We start from the raw sequence: 15,597 nt of genomic DNA, 5'->3' as shown, positions 1-15,597 counted from the left end.
TAAAACAATTTCCGAGGCCAACTTTTCAGACAGGGATTGGACTGGACTGTGGGACATAAAGTGATACTCGTGGAGAATGTGCCTCTTAGACAAGTAGATATAAGAGACCAAAGGGGCGGCTTCTGTCCAGAGGTTAGAGGGGAAGACAAAGAGAGTAAGGAGCTGGTTCAATGTTCGTGGGGAATCAGGGGCGGAGGGGAGGAGTGTGCTGTTGCAGAATGGGGTGAGCAGTTGGGGTCTCATAACAATGTATGTTAAAAAAAAAAAATTCTGTATGGGAGACTAACTTGAAATGTAAACTTCATTTAATTACATCAATAAAAAAGAAAAAAAAAATATCATGATTTCAGTGAGATTTTAATCCCTGGTTAAATGACTGACTAAAAGAAGTTTATTAATTTTCCTCCCTTGACAACACCAAATGCGTGTTTTCTCACTTCACTAACACAAAAGTTAGTAAAATATTTTACAAGAAGGTGTGCATAATAAATACTTACAGAAATAAATGGAAATTAATTATTTCAAAGATTTCATTTAACTTTTTCTACAAGTTAGAAAATCAGCAAACATGAAGATTTGCTAAGAAACTACTCAATATACTCTGTTGTGTTGTCTCTGCTTCTCTGTTGAAACCTCCCTTGTTTAAGCTGATTAGTTTCTGACTACAAAATCTAGATTACCTCTAGTTTACTTGGCTTTCTATATATGATCTTCAGGTATATGCAATATATTATGTATACAGGTAAGCCAACAAACTCAAATCATCTAGTTATAAAAGCTCCAAATAAACACATAAGACATCTCAACATAGAGGAAAATAGTTGACCCAAAACCTATGTACTTTATCCTACAGCAAAGTTTTATAATCAATCTCATAACAATAGAATAAAGTCTATTGGTTTAATATTAATTGAAAATAAGTGTTATTGATCTTGCAAAGATGAACTTTTTTTCTTTTTAAGTAAAACTGAAGTGTCTCAGAAGAGATAAAGTTAAGTTATATTGAGAGTTTCCTTAATGATACTGGGTTATTTAGAAAATGACAATGCTTTGCAATATATTTCCTTTCAGGAAATAATGGAAGTGTGTGATTTTTCTGTTTTAATAAGCAGTATATATGCTTGGTAATTGTCTTAGTTATTTAGTGCTGCTACAACAAAAATACCACAAATGGATGGCTTTAACAAAGAGAAATTTATTTCTTCACAGTAAAGTAGGCTAAAAGTCCGAATTCATGATTGTCAGCTCCAGGGGAAGGCTTTCTCTCTCTGTCGGCCTTCTCATCATTGTTCCCCCAGACTAGGAGCTTCTCCGCACAGGGACCCCATGTCCAAAGGACACGCTCTGCTCCTGGCACTGCTTTCTTGTGGGTATGAGGTCCCCCTGTCTCTCTGCTCGCTTCTCTCTTTTATATCTCAAGAGATTGCCTCAGGACACAATCCAATTTTGTAGATTGAGCCCTGCCTTACTAACACAACTGCCACCCATCCTTCCTCATTAACATCATAAAGGCAGGATTTACAACATATAGGAAAATCCCACAATACCAGGAATCATGGCCCGCCCAAATTGATTCACATATTTTTTGGGGGATGTAATTCAATCCATGATAGTACTTAAAGGACAAACACTAGCTATTTATATAATTGTATCACTCTTTGAATAACAATCTTTTGAAATTTCTGAAAATGAGACAAGATAAGACTAATTCTTTTAATAGGCAGAATAATTGTTCCCCTAAAATGGCCATGTCCTAATCCCTGAAACCTATAAATATATTACTTGATGACAAAGGGAAATTAACGTTGCAACTGGAATTAAGTTTCCTGATCAGCTGCCTTTAATAGAAGGGAATTATCGTTGAATATCTGGGTGGGCCCAATCTAATCACTTAAAAGAGGCAGAGAGCAGAAGATTGGGTCAGAGAGATTTGACTTGAGAAGAACTTGACTTACCATGGCTGTCTTTAAAGATGGAGGAAGGGGGTCACTAGCCAAGGAATATGGTAGACTCTAAGTTGGGAACGCTCTCAGTTTACAGCCAGCAGGAAAACGGGATCTCAGTCCTATAACCACAAGAAACTAATATTTTCCAACAACTGGAATGAGCAGAGAACAGATTCTCCCCAGAGCCGGCAGAAAAGAATGCAGCCTGATGCCACTTTGATTTTAGGTTGGTGGGACCCATACCAGACTTCTGATCTACGGAACCTTAAGATAATATATCTGGGTTACTTAAGCCACTAAGTTTGTGGTAATTTTTCAGGATAGCAATGGAAAACTAGTACAGTATTTAACACACAAACTCTAGAGATTTATAAGATTGTATCACTCTGAATACAGAATGTCTTAAAATTTCTGAAACAGGTAAGATGAGACAAACTCTTATGCTCTTTTTAGGTTTTTTTTTTTTTTTTTGGTAGAGGTAGAAATAATGTCTTCCGGTTCACACAGTTAATCTATCCACTGATTTAGTACGTGTTTGTTGGGCATCTGTTAGATTTAAAGATTCCACAAATGTTAAAATAATACTGGCAATTGAAATACAGAATTTGACAATGTATCTGTGATCATACATACTAAAGCTTTTGGACAATGGAAATAATGCCATTAAATTATTTTTTTTTTTTTTTTGCTCATTTATCTTTAATAGAAGACACACCTGTAAAATGCTGTCAGAAAACGTTTCTACTCAACATCCCATTTCCTATCTCAGTTGTTCTCAGAAGGGGATTGGCTCCATGGTGCTGCTCTGGTGACCTTGCCCATATCCACATAGGCCATATGGGCAAAGGCTTGAACCACAACTAATACGAGCATTAAAAGAACACCCTGTGATCCTCCTGGACCATAAGAGAATGGGAGTCTTGTGAGAAGCTGCATGAGGCCATTGTCCATAAGCCTCCTTATCTCCCTTGGGAAGCTGTCGTAAGTCAGTTTCTCATTGCCTCCCTGATGCAGTATCAAGCTTCCTGCCTTGCCCTGCTCAGCATAGGGCTGCAGAATATAATACTTAGCTGCAGACTAGAATTAGCTCCTGAGCAACTGGGTATCCTGCAAATCATGTTGCAGTCATCCAGCACCTTATGTTTCCATGTTGTCCTTTTCGGTGAAGGGCCATGGACCATAGGGAGTTGGTACTTTGGCTATTCTCCCTTTCACTGTCTATGTAAATAATAAATTGTCTGAATCTAAAAGTGACTCATTGTAACTTTACTGGTCAAATTAGTCAGGCCTCAGCCTTGCCTTGTCTTGTGGGTGCTTGAAAGTTTATAAGAATAAGGAGAAAAAGTTGAGAATGTAAAAAATAACCTTCATATCCTCCCTAAACAAGTATTCGTGGGCTAATAAAGGCATTTAACTCTGCATAATTTAACATTTTGGTTAGAAGAATATAACCTTGAAAACAGGAAAAACTACTTCTAGAACACAAACACAATTTTTATTCTGTGGTAAGATAAACAAAAGGTTAGTTATCAAGGTTTTGTTACCTCTACTTTTTTTTCTGTTAACTGACATTTCTCACTTCTATAAAATCTTTCATCCTTTTTCCAGTTAATTTGCTGGAATTCTATCAGGTAGGGAAATCAAATAAACAAGCCTGATACTATTTGCAGGTTAGATAATGTCAAAGTCAGAATATTACTGCCTAAAAGGAGCCATTTGAACTCTTACACATGTTGTCAGAGGCGGGATTGGGGAAGGAGGCCGAGTGACCTTTCCAATAATGTGGGCTCCCTCCTCCTTCTACCATATTACATTTTCACTTATTTTTGATATTTGAATTATTCTCCAAAAAAACTATCCTTTCCTTACCCTCCTAGAACACTTTGTTCAAACAAATATTTCTGGGGTGGAGGGGGGCAAAAAACAAATAGATTTATGTAGTTTAGTGTGAAAGCAGTATAACATATGGATTAAAAACACTGCCTTTGGGTTCCGATCAACACAGGTTCAGATTGTACCAGAGATAGATCATGATCTTGTCCAAGTTATTTAATCTCTTTGAACATCAATTCTCTTGTCTATTAAGAGAGAATAAGTAACACCTACTTCTCACGGTTATTGTAAGGATTAAACATTTTTTAAAAGATTTATAGAATAGTTGGTAGATTTTATAATTCAATTAATTATAACCATAAAGAAAAAAATATTATTTTTGAAGGGTTCAATACTTTAAAAAGCACTATTTAAGCATATACTACATTAGACTTTGTTCTAGGCATGTAGAATGCAAAGACTTGAAATTTAAAGTTACTTAGATACAGAGCTATGTAAACAGTGTTGACATTTCTTGTTAGCATCTGTCTTATTGTTTTACAGTTCTGGAGGCTAGAAGTCTGAATTTGGGGTGTTGACAGAGCCATACTCTCTTCAAAGCCTCAAGAGGAAGTTCCTTTCTTATCTCTTCCAGCTTCTGGCAGCCTCAGATGTTCCTTGACTTGTGGCAGCCTAACTCCAATCCCTGTCTCTGCCTTCACATGGCTGTCTTCCCTCTGGTCTGTTTGTATGTCTTCTCATGGCATTCTGCTCTGTCTGTCTCTTCTCATGAAGCCACCAATCATAAAGATCCTAACGACCTTATGTTAATTTAGTTATCTGTATTTGCCATGGCCCTATTTCCAAATAAGTTCACATTTACGGGTACTGGGGACTGGGACTTCAACAAACCTTTCTGGAGGATACAATTCAACCCATAACAACATCTCTTTCTTTCTCTTACCAAGTTGGGCTCAGCTTTCCCTGATTTGCTGTTATTGGTCTGCCCTCTGATTTCCATTTTCCTAAAAGTGGCCATCTTTTGTCTGTTGCTTTTCACCTTCAGAGATTCATATCTCTTTGGGAGGTGAAGATGTCAGTGTAAATGTGGTATTCAGTTAACCATGCTTAAAGTACTAGGCTAAAAGTATGTTTAAAGAAAACTCAAAGCGCCATTGACAAATAGAGAAAAGAGGGACAATCTCTGCCTGGTTGAGTCTAGGACTATTTTGGTAAGTCAGAAACGTTTGAATGGAGTCTTGCAGGATGCAATGGGGTTAGTGAGACTGAGAACGGGGCAAGAAACAGAGGAATCATGTGGTGATTTGGGGAATGTGCTTCAGTGAGATAAAGGCTACATGCATAGGGTATGCATGAGACAGTCTGGAGGATCTGAAGAGTTCAGATTGGATTCTGTATTCCCACGGAAGCAAGAAGCAGAAGGTGGGCCGACAGTCAGATATACATAATAAAATAACAATTCTCATAACATTCTGAAGAAGGAATCAATGAGTGAGAAACTGCAGGTGCAGAGAACAGGTAAGAGGCTGTTGAAAGAGACCAGACTAAAAATCAAGAGGGCTTGAATACGCGGTCTATCTGATTAGCATCACAAATTTGTGTTTGGGTGAACTCACTTGGTAATATTAGGAATCCTTCAGAATAATATGTTTCTCTGTCAGACTTAACTCATTTCTCTTGGTTTTTCATTCCTCCTTCTACCACTCCCGTTCCCAAAATACTTCCTCCATAAATCCTCGCCAGGAAAGTAAGAGGATTTCAGTGCTAATTATCTTGTCTCTGTGTTCACCTCTGTTATTTCATAATGTTAACCACATTGTCAGCTCTTACTACCAGGAGCATGAAGTGATATGCATAAATCTTACAGATTTTCTTCTTCCTCTTTCACCCTCAAAAAACACTTATCTCTGAAACTGGCATTGCATTGCTGATACAATCACTGAATCCCTGTCCCTGTCCAGAATTCCAGATTGTACAAACAGCTTTTTAACTCCTATTGGAAAATGGCATATTCAGGGCAAGTTTACGCCTACATAAAATTTCATTGGCAAATTGACATGCAGATAACTGATTAAATTAATTGAGCTTTTAATCTACATTGCTTTATGCAAAACAGTCTGCTTAATCTCTTTCCAAATCTGGATGTTTAAAAGTAAAGCATTTTTGCTTTCCCTCATAAAAATCATTAATTTCTCAAACATAACTAATTAGCCAACAAGTATGGTAAGAGATGAATGCAAGTTTTATGAAAGTTTATAGCCCTGTAGATTGAAATCACTTTGACATTTATTATTCCCAATAAGTCACACATCTTGGATCTTAGACTAATACTGTAATGTTTATGGTGTATGTATTTTTAAGATTTCTTGAAATAATATGGAACTTACCCATGGGACTTATTTATAAATAAAAACTCAATCATATATAAGTTTCATATACATTGGAAGAGTAGGGATTTAGATTAGTTGCTGGGACTCTTGAGGTAGATCTAGGTTCCCATAACTATTAAAAAAAAAATGTTTATGATTCACAATGGGTGATTTAGACATCTGGTAAACCTCATCTCAAGTTTAAAAAAAAAAAAAAAACTTCCCAACATCTGTGATGCTTTGCTCTAATTATGTCAACGCAATATAGAAATAGTAGATGAAACTGAAAGCCTCCCAGGAATAGAGGTCATAAGGGAGAACATTTTAAGGTGTTTGGATTTTTTTTTTTAATTAAAAGTATTTGATTGCTTTCATAACAGTTGTTCTCCTAGTAGGCAGCCTGTCCTAAGAGGACATCTTACTGGAATGATGGTTTTGTAAAATGGTGCTCTAAGGAATAATGACAGCTGTGTGCAAACCTGAGATTCCCCTTATCTATCCAATGCTTTTTCTTTTCTTTTTTTTTTTTTAAGTACGGTTTAGTAGGTAAAGGAAGGTCAAAAGTAGGATTTATAAATGAAAGGTGTTGCATGGTCAGGTCTTTCAGTTCATAGAGAAAGTGTTTAAACACAGTGTGACTTTCACAAATTGAGAGGTATGAATGAGCTATGAACATGGGAGACTGGTATTCTGCTCCTAGCTCCATTGATGATTGTCATAAGTTTGAGCAGCTTAACTCTGAGTCATGGACAACTGAGGTAAATTAACCTGTTGCTGTCAAATCAACCAGGGCTCCGGCAGTAAATTGGATGGATTTGGGGAAGCTTGACTGCTACAGCATATTAAGTATTGGATTGAATTCAAGCTTGGTTGAAGAAAGGTTACATATTGGAGGTGGTCCAATCAGATAAGTTTTAAGCCTGGTAGTCAGTGTGAAAATAGCTGATGTGCTCCAATCATGAGACACTAATCATCTTGGTTTAACACACTTTAGGTCTTTTACCGTTGTATCACTGAATTACATATGTCTGTGTGTGTGTATTTCTTTTTTCTATCCAATGCCATGGCTTCAAATGTAGTTTGTTTGTGGCCCTCAACATATGGTGACCGCTCTATGTTTTTATGATTTTCATATTATTCACTAAAAGAAAAAAATATTTCTTTTATTTATAAAATTTTCTATGTACTTAAATAATTAATTGCTTTTGTTCAACATCTTTAACCAGATTTATAATTCTGATCATGAACTGTTTGCAAACATTACTTTTTCTTCCTTAGAATATAAATATTATTTTGTTTTATGAATAGTTTTACTATAGAAATTAAGTCAATGATCAAAATTTATATACTCCTCATTATGCCTCTTTGAGAACTCAACATTTTTAATAGTAAAAATGAAATCTAGTAGCCACCAGGACTCTTTCAATAATCAGATAGTAAGGTCAAATAGTCAGGGTTTCAGATATCTACTTTTTGAAATAAAAGGAAATGAAATGACTTGTTTCTTGGTTAATTTTATGATAAAAAAAAATCTCATATATCCATGGTTTCCCAGAATTATTCATAGCTATGCAATCATGAGTCAAAAATGCAATACCATAAGTATTTAGTTACATAACCCAGAATTAATTTGAATAACCTAGTAGCTCTCCTTAGAAAATTCAAAACTCAGAAAGAAAAGCTTCCAATGTTTTTCTATACGAAAAACTTCTAAAATATGGGTCTAAAATCAATTTATTCTGATCCATGAAGAAGGGATTCAATTCTAGTACTTGGTTAAGGTAACAAGACCCTACCATGTATTTTCTTTTGTTTCCCCAGAGCAACTACCACTTGCTCATTATTTTTGTTTCATTTACAATGTATGGAAACCCTGGTGGCATAGTGGTTAAGTGCTACAGCTGCTAACCAAAAGGTCAGCAGTTTGAATCCACCAGGCACTCCTTGGAAACCCATTGGGGCAGTTCTACTCTGTCCTTTAGGGTTGCTATAAGTCAGAATTGACTCAACAGCAACAGGTTTGGTTTTTTTTAAAAAAAATAAGTATTGTGGTCTCACCACAGCCTTTTTGCACCATGTTGTTGTTAGCTGTTGTCAAGTCAGCCCCTGCTACTTAAAAAAATGGAAGCTGTTTAAAATAAAACACAGGGCTGATATAATATCATTAACATTAAAATGTAAAAAAGTCACATAAAAAGAAAAATAAACCAATTAAACAAACCAATCTTTCTGATACAGCTATTATGCTTGGATATTAAGTTCATTTAGAAAATTCTTAGAAACCAATAAAACTCAGACTTGATGAGTCATTGAACACATCAGTTAAGAGAAGCAACTCTACCTCCATTTCTAGGGTTTGTCTTATATGCCTGGGGTTTGACACATAAGTTGCCTAACTAATATGTGACAGATTTCTAATCTCTCCACTGGGGGTAAGAATAGTATTGATCACAGTAAATTGAATTAGTAAATAACTCACCAGCAATTTATATATATATATATATATATACATATACACACACACACACATTATTTTGAAGCCCTGGTGGTTCACTGGTTAAGAGCTCAGTGCTAACCAAAAGGTCAGCAGTTTGAATCTACCACCCACTCCTTGGAAACCCTATGGAGCAGTTCTACTCTGTCCTATAGGGTCGCTGTGAGTGGGAATCAACTTAATGGCTATGGTTTGGGTTATACATTGTTTTGGATAGTCCTTGCCAGATAGTAAAATCTCAATAACTGCTGTTGTTTTGGGGTGCCCTTGACTTAATTCCCACTCATAACGACCCCATGTGACAGAGTAGAACTGCCTTATACAGTTTTTCTCGGCTGTAATCTTTATGGAAGCAAATCAGGTCTTTTTGCTGTGGAGTTGCTCAGTAGGTTCGAAGCACCAACCTTTTGGTTAGCAGCAGAGTGCTTAACCATTGTGCCACAAGGGCTCCTTCAATAAGTATTAACTATTAATAATAATCAACACCTGCCTATTTATCACTTAATCTATCACTTGCCTTATTTACAGTTGAGAAAAAAGTACCTAAACTGAATAAGTGACATGCTACTCAAAATGCACATACTTATTCATTGGCAAAATTGGGGCACTGAATCTAGGTGAATCCCAAATCTGAAGTACTCTCTAATGTCCTGAACAGTAATTAGTTAAAATGCAATTCTCAATTATATGCATTTACTTAATCTATGCTCTTTGCCATAAGTAGGCCATGGCATTTTCCACATTTGCTGCTTGGCTCATTCTACATTTTCTTCTCTAAGAAATTTAAAAAAAAAATTATATATATATACATATGTACACACACACACACACACACACACACACATACACACATACATATGTTCCTGTCTAAGTTTTATACAATCTGCTCTTCCAGGAAATCTGTTCAGATCTGCTCATTGTTGCTTGGAGCTGTGCGTTCACATAGCTCCTCTTGTTCATGGACTTTCCCATCTGACATATCTTTAAGAGAACTTTGCTAGGAAAATGTTGAAATGGCAGCCAAGAGCCTGGGTACTTCCACCAAAGAATCATCAATTCCTCAACTAGCATAGATAAAACTTCATTGATAAATTGTTTGAAGCTCTGCACTCACGTTGCTCCGCTTGTTCTTGAACTTCTCCCATCTGCCACGTCTTTAAGAAGAGGGCTTTGCTAGAATAATGTTGAAAAGGCAGCCAAGATCCTGGATACTTTCATGAAGGAACCACCGATTCCTTCAACTAGTGTAGATAAAACTGTTATTACATGATGAGTAGTACTGTGCTAGAGAATGTCATTTTTGAACATGGTACTCTCAGTTTACTATTGGAAGGGACTGCTTCAAATTTAGCTTTATTAAGTCAGCTACATGTCATGCAGCATGTTAAAATATAATTCATGGCTTTAATATTCAACTAGGTTATTTTAATGCCAAACCCCTAAAGGAACGTGTAACAAAATTAATGCTATCTAAGTATAAACTTAAGTAGGTACTCTTTTGCTGGCAAGTTAATGCAATCTAATTGAAGTAAAATGAAAAATTGCACGGTTTATATTACAAAGATTAATGTCAGTGATGACAATCTATATATGTCATGTATAAGATATTAATGGAAACTAAGTAGATCTTTTGTTTGCTTGTTTAAGGGAATGCCACCTTTTGTGACCTGAAGAGATTTAATTTCCTCTGGTGCTCTGAGTCACTGTCATCTGCTACACTGTTAAGTCTTTATTCATATGTGGACTTTATTGGAATGGCATTAATAAATGCTGAATTACACAGGTCAAATGTAAACAGAACAGGGTTGGAAGGGACTATTATAAACATCTAGGCAGGATTATTTCCAAAAGTTTTCCCAGAATGCTATTTCCTTAGGCTATTACTAGGTGTTACCATAAAGAAACAAAAGTAGGGTACATGGACAAATAATTTTGGAATACTTAAGCAAAGCTAAATCAGTTTCTTTATTGCAGAACATCTCAGCTCTTTTCCAATGATTAAGGACCTCATGAAGATTTGAGTGAGTACATTGTATTCAGTGATACACACATTTACTTTCTTTTCTCTCTCTCCCCACCCTTCTAGCCTGATTTCCTTTAGTGAAGTATTTCATGAGAGCAGTGTTTTCTAGAACACACCTAGACACCCTTTTAGCTGAGTAATGGAGTCACTCCTGAGGTTCACCCTTAGCCAAAGATTAGACAGTCCCATAAAACAAAACTAGACTAAAGTGACACACCAGCCCAGGGGCAAGGACTAGACGGCAGGAGGGGACAGGAAAGCTGGTAATGGGGAACCCAAAGTTGAGAAGGGAGAGCGTTGACATGTCCTGGAGTAAAGCCTGATTTTATCCAAACCACTTCTATAGATCATGAACTTGAGTCCCATACTCATTAAGGATGAGTTCATGAGTTGATGGAAAGAACTAGGTAGTGTGGAAAGAACTGGAAAGCAAAACACTGTGTTTCTCAAATGAAGAACTTTAAATCTGAGATGTTTAAGGTCATGTTGTAATGATTCAACACAAAGCCTTAAGGAGGAATTGCAAATTAAGAGCATGCCATATTGATACCTAATATAAATGCTAAATTCAGGAGAGGCAGAGACAAGAAACAAGGCATATGGTGGAGTCAAGAACTTGTTTTATACATATATATATATTGTACTTTAGATGAAGGTTTGCAGAACAAACTAGCTTCTCATTAAACAGTACACATATTGTTTTATGACATTGATTAACAACCCCACTACATGTCAATACTCTCCCTTCTTGACCTTGGGTTCCCCATTACCAGCTTTCCTGTCCCCTCTTGCCTTCTAGTCCTTGCCCCTGGGCTGGTGTGCCCCTTTAGTCTAGTTTTGTTTTATGGGCCTGTCTAATCTTTGGCTGAAGTGTGAACCTCAGGAATGACTTCACTACTCAGCTAAAAGGGTGTCTGAGGGCCATACTCTTGGGATTTCTCCAGTTTCTGTCAGGCTAGTAAGTCTGGTCTATTTTTGTGAGTCAGAATTTTGTTCTACATTTTTCTCCAGTTCTGTCCGGGACCCTCTATTGTGATCCCTGTCAGAGCAGTCAGTGGTGGTAGCCAGGCACCATCTAGTTTTACCGGACTCAGTCTGGTAGAGGCTGTGGTAGTTGTGGTCCATTAGTCCTTTGGACTAACCTTTCCCATGTATTTTTAGTTTTCCTCATTCTCCCTTGCTCCTGAAGGGGTGAGACTAGTGGAGTATCTTAGATGGATGCTCACAGACTTTTAAGACCCCAGATGCTGCTTACCAAGGTAGAATGTAAAACATTTTCTTTATAAACTATGTTATGCCAATTGAGCTAGATGTTCCCTAAGACCATGGTCCCCACAGCCCTCAGCCCAGCAGTTTGATCCCTCAGGGAGTTTAGATGTGTCAAGAACTTGTTTTTGTCCTCTCTTGATTTTCTACCTTTTCTCATTTTAATTTAGCAATTTATAATTCCATTTTCTCTCTCTCTTTTTTTTAATCATATCCATAATCCAAAAACCAAAACCAAACCCATTGCCATCAAGTCGTTTCTGACTCATAGTGACCCTACAGGACAGAATAGAATTGCCCTATAGGGTTTCCAAGGCTATAATCCTTACGGAAGCAGATGGCCACATCTTCCTCCTGCAGAACAGCTGGTTGGTTCCTTAGACCTTTCAGTTAGCAGCCAAGCTCTTTAACCACTGTGTCTCCAGAGCTCCTCTCATATCCATAATAATTCTTTAAAAAAAATTTTTTTTTATGGTTGCCCTAGAGTTTGCAATATACACTTACACAACTAATTTAAGCTCATTTTCATATAGCACTGTCCTGCTCCATAAACCAAAAAAAAAAACAAACCTGTAGCTGTCTAGTCGATTCTGACTCATAGCAACCTATAGGAGAGAATAGAACTGCCACGTAGTGTTTCCAAGGAGTGGCTAGTAGATTTGAACAGAGTATTCTGGTTCTTTTTCCCACCTTTATTTCATTGTTGTCATTCATCTCATTTATCCATAAATGATAGTCTCCCAATACATTGTTATTAATATTTTGAAAAATTAAAAGTACCAATTAAAAATAAGAAAAATAAAAGATTTTATTTTAACCTTTATTTATTCCTTCTCTAACACTCTGTCTTTGTTTATGTAGATCCAAGTTTTTGTTTGTCTGTTTGTTTTACATTTGTTTGTATGTTTGTTTTAGTGCTTATCAGCATAAAAACTAACTCTTCAGAAGTAATTCTATCCTTACATGACAATGTTTCCAAATTTTATAGCAAATGAGAAATCCAAATGATTGCAAATTTGGAAAGTGTCCTAAATTTCTCTCTGGAAACTTTGGAAGACACATGTACTTTCCAGATGTAAGTGGGTTTATCACATTCTCACAGCCAAGCGTGTGTTGTTATCTATTTTGTTTTCAGCATTCTGGCAAATACAACAGTAAAACAATACAAACCAAATAAATAACATTAAAAGGCCTTTCAGGGCCTTTCTTTCAACAACTGGGGAAGTTGGAAACAATATTATATCTTCCTGCTTCTTCTTAACCTTTTTACAAAATCTTATACTTTGTTAGTACAGATATTATTTTTAGTGTCAGCAGGCACAAGTGTAATATTTTTTACAGCCAGTAGAACAAGCCTAGTTAAGCCATCATTTTAAAAGGATATGCTGTTATCAACTTTTTTTCATTCCGGCTATCAGGCTATGTTACCAGCATAACATTTACACACATTAAAAAAATAGTTAATTAATTATTTTGTTAAACTCTGCCTTATGAAAAGTCAAGGCAAAAGTCAAGGTCATCTGCAGTGAACAACATCACATTTTTCACCAAATCAGAGATTCTGCTTCTAGGTATGGCTAGAATCTGTCTCTTTCCCAATCCCACAGCACCTTCCTATGGAATCAAGGCGTCTTTTCAAATTTACAATCCCTGATGAGCAGATGACCCAGTAAGCAAGGTAAGCACGGGCTTACTGGTGCTTACTTACTAATCTGTAGTGAAAACTTTAACGTGGCTTTCACCACATCCCCTGTGAAATTTTTTACTACAGATGACCTGGTAAGCAAGGTAAGTACTGTGCTTACCTTGCTGATTGGATAATCTGCCCCTGTCAAGGAGCCCTCGTGGTGCAGTGGTTAAGTGCTCAGCTGCTAACCTAAAGGTCTGAGGTTTGAACTCACCAGGACTTCCGCTGAATAAAGACATAGCAGTTTGCTTCGGTAAAGATTTACAGCCTTGGAAACCCTATGGAATAGTTCTCCTCTGTCCTAGAGGGTCAGTATGAGTCAGAATCAACTCAATGGCAGTGGGTTTTGTTTGGTTTTTTATTAAGCATTGATATGAGCTAGAATTTGTGTGGCTTCTACTAGTGGAGATTATATTCTACATTGGGGGGTAACAAACAGAGAAATGAACAAGATAATTTCATATGGCTATGAGCCTTGGTAGTGCAGTGGTTAAGAGCTTGGCTGCTAAATAAAGGGCAGCAGTTCAAATCTACCAGCCGCTCCTTGGAAACCCTATGGGGCAGTTCTACTCTGTCCTGTAGGGTTGCTATAAGTAGGAACTGACTCAATGGCACCTAACAATAACAACAAAAATGAGCTCTGGTAAGGATCCCAGCTAGCTCAATGGTTAAAGCACTCAGCTACTAACTGAAAGGTCAGTGGTTTGAACCCACCAGCAGCTCCGAGGGAGAGGGAAAAAAAAAAAAAAAAAACTAGTGATCTGCTCCCATAAAGATTACAGCCAAGAAAACCTTATGGGACAGTTCTACTTTGTCACATGGAGTTCCTATGAGTTAGAATTGACTTGACGGCACCCAACAATAATAACAACACAAGTGTTGTAGATCCCTAGGTGGTGCAAATGGTTTGCCCTGGACTGCTAAACTAAAGGTTGGTGGTTTGAACTCACCAGTTGTACCTGGAAAGAAAAGGCCTGGCAATGTGCTTCCGTTAAGATTACAGCCAAAAAACTCCTATGAAGCAGTCATACTCTGTAACATAAAGGCCACCATGAGTCGAAATCAATGCAATGGCAACTAACAGCAACAACAATGAGTGTTTTGAGGATATTAACACTGGGAGAAATGACAAAGAATGATCAGGGTAGGGTTGCCAAAGAATGTCTCATTAAGAAGGTGACTGTCACCTGAAAGATGGAATCCAGCCATAAGTACCTCTGGTAGAGAAAACACAAGTACTAAGGCCTTAAGGAAGGAATAAATGTCTTGCACTGGAAAGAAGGAGGATGTAGAGAGAAAGTCAGGTGAATATGAACCAAACCATGCAAACCGTGGTAGATATTTCAAGGAGTTTATGTAGTTCCCTGGGCAGTGTAACCCCTGAGAAGAGGTTAAGAAGCTGAGTGACATGATGTTATCTGTGTTTTATAAGATCTTTTTCAGCTTCGAATATATGTCTCGTAATTTCTGGAAACATTTTAAAACGCAGGTGACATAAAAAAAGTGATTATTTGAGAAGGAAAAAATGAATATTACAGAGGTAGAAATACAGATGATAGTCTTGTAGTGAGGACATGTAATATGTAACTATATACTTTCAACAATTCTATTGAATCTAAGCTGCACACAATATTCACATCTTAATTATCACTGAAATGAGAAAGTGTTAAAATTGATGGTGTTTCAAAATTAAATTGGCATTTTTGAATATGGCAGAATATTCTTTTTTTTCTTAAAGGTAAATAAAAATCATGGATTGTGTAATATGTATCATCTTATGTTAGATAAATTTTTGTACATTTGTGTGAGAGTGTATACTAATATTAATTGAGTGCTTAATACATTATGCTAGATACTACTCTAAGTAATTTACATATATTAGCTTATTTAATCTCGTATATGTTCAAGTGGATCCTTTTTGGGGAAATCCTTTCCATACATTTCAGGTGGTGCTGCTCTATTACCCACTTTCAATTCTA

The sequence above is a fragment of the Trichechus manatus genome, unplaced genomic scaffold (assembly GCF_000243295.1).
Source record: "Trichechus manatus latirostris isolate Lorelei unplaced genomic scaffold, TriManLat1.0 scaffold00014, whole genome shotgun sequence".
In the NCBI taxonomy this organism is placed as follows: domain Eukaryota; kingdom Metazoa; phylum Chordata; class Mammalia; order Sirenia; family Trichechidae; genus Trichechus; species Trichechus manatus.
Note: the sequence above shows the minus strand (reverse complement) of the source record.